Source organism: Protopterus annectens, chromosome 7.part0 (genome assembly GCF_019279795.1).
Source record: "Protopterus annectens isolate FY-2018-M chromosome 7.part0, PAN1.0, whole genome shotgun sequence".
Taxonomy (NCBI): domain Eukaryota; kingdom Metazoa; phylum Chordata; order Ceratodontiformes; family Protopteridae; genus Protopterus; species Protopterus annectens.
Genome location: NC_056739.1, coordinates 992989852 through 992992351, shown reverse-complemented (window position 1 = coordinate 992992351; position 2500 = coordinate 992989852).

Sequence of the window (2500 nt, the reverse complement as noted above, 5' to 3'; positions counted from 1 at the left end):
ATATGGAAGGCATGGCCGAAGGCAGGAAGAGAGGAGAAAGGCTAGGACTGTGGCAGTGAGGGTCGTAACTTTAAATGTTGGCAGTATGACTGGTATAGGGAGAGAGCCAGCTGATATGATGGTCAGACGGAAGGTTGGTATATTGTGTGTGCAAGAGACCAGATGGAAGGAGAGTAAGGCTAGGTGTATTGGAGGTGGGTTCAAATTGTTTTATTATGGTGTGGATGGGAGAAGAAATGGTGTAGGAGTAATCCTGAAGGAATAGTATGCTAAGAGTGTGTTGGAGGTGAAAAGAGTGTCGGATAGAGTGATGTTTATGAAGCTGGAAATTGATGGTGTAATGATGAATGCTGTTAGTGCATATGCTCCACAAGTTGGGTGTGCGATGGACGAGAAAGAAAAATTTTAGAGTGAGTTGGATAAAGTGGTAATGAGAAAGTGGTGATTGGAGCAGATTTCAATGGGCATGTTGGTGAAGGGAACAGAGGGGGCGAGGAAGTGATGGGTAGGTATGGTGTTAAACAAAGGAATGTAGAAGGTCAGATGGTAGTGGATTTTGTGAAAAGGATAGACATGGCTGTGGTGAATATGTATTTTAACAAGAGGGAGGAGCATAGAGTGGCATACAAGAGTGGAGGAAGATGCACACAGGTGGATTATATCTTATGTAGGAGGGCCAGTTTGAAGGAGATTGGAGACTGTAAAGTGGTGACCGGGGAAAGTGTAGTTAGGCAGCATAGGATGGTGGTTTGTAAGATGACATTGGTGATTAAGAAGTGGAGGAAGAGGAGTGTGAGGGCAGTACCAAGAATCAAATGGTGGAAAATGAAAAAGGTTAAATGTGAGGTGGAGTTCAGGGAAGAGTTAAGACAGGCACTTGTTGGCAGTGAAGAGTTACTAAATAACTGGGTAACTACAGCAGAGCTAGTAAGGGAGACGGCTAGAAAGGTGCTTGGTATGACATCTGGATAGAGGATGGACGACAAGGAGACATGGTGGTGGAATGAGGAAGTACAGGAGAGTATACAGAGAAAGAAGTTGGCAAAGAAGAAGTGGGATTGTCAGAGAGATGAAGAAAGTAGACAGGATTATAAAGAGATGAGGTGCATGGCAAAGAGAGAGGTGGTGAAGGATAAGGCATATGAAGAGTTGTATGAAAGGTTAGACACTAAGGAGGGAGAAAAGGACCTGTACCAATTGGCTAGACAGAGGGACCGAGCTAGTAAAGATGTCCAGCAGGTAAGGGTGATAAAGGATAATGAGGGAAACGTACTCACAAGCAAGAAGAGTGTGTTGAGCAGATGGAAAGAGTACTTTGAGGGGCTGATGAATGAAGAGAATGAGAGGGAGAGAAGGTTGAATGATGTGGGGATAGTGAATCATGAAGTGCAATGGATTAGCAAGGAGGAAGTAAGGATAGCTATGAAGAGGATGAAGAATGGAAAGGCTGTTGGTCCAGATGACATACCTGTGGAAGCATGGAGGTGTTTATGTGAAATGGCAGTGGAGTTTCTAACCAGATTGTTTAATGAAATTTTGGAAAGTGAGAGGATGCCTGAGGAATGGAGAGAAAGTGTTTTGGTACAAATTTTTGAGAATAAAGGTGATGTGCAGAGCTGTAGTAACTACAGAGGGATTAAATTTATCAGTTACAGCATGATGTTATGGGAAAGAGTACTGGAAGGTAGGTTAAGAAGGGACGTGATGATTAATGGTCAGCAGTATGGTTTACTGCCAGGAAAGAGCACTACAGATGTGATGTTTGCTCTAAGAGTGTTGATGGAGACGTACAGGGAAGGTTGGAAGGCATTGCATTGTGTTTTTGTAGACTTAGAGAAAGCATATGACAGGGTGCCTAGAGAGGAGTTGTGGTATTGTATGAGTAAGTCGGGAGTGTCAGAGAAGTATGTAAGAGTGGTACAGGATATGTACAAGGGTAGTCTGACACCTGTGAGGCCTGTGGTGGGAGTGACGGATGCATTTAAGGTGGAGATGGGATTACATCAAGGATCAGCTCTGAGCCCTTTCTTATTTGCAATGGTGATGGACAGGTTGACAGATGAGATCAGACAGGAGTTCCAGTGGACTATGATGTTTGCAGATGACATTGTGATCTGTGGTGAGAGTAGGGAACAGGTGGAGGAGACACTAGAGAGATGGAGATATGCTCTAGAGAGAAGATGAATGAAGGTCAGCAGGACTAAAACAGACTATATGTCTGTGAATGAGAGGGAGGATAGAGGATAGAGGAATGGTGAGGATGCAAGGAGTAGAGGTGGCAAAGGTGGATGATTTTAAAGACTTGGAATCAATAGTTCAGACTAATGGTGAGTGTGGAAGTGAGGTGAAGAAGAGAGTACAGGCAGGATGGAGTGGGTGAAGAGTGTCAGGAGTGATTTGTGACAGATGAGTACAGGTAAGCGTGAAGGGGAATGTCTACAAGAGAGTAGTCAGACCAGCTATGTTATATGGGTTGGAGACAGTAGCACTGATAAAAAGG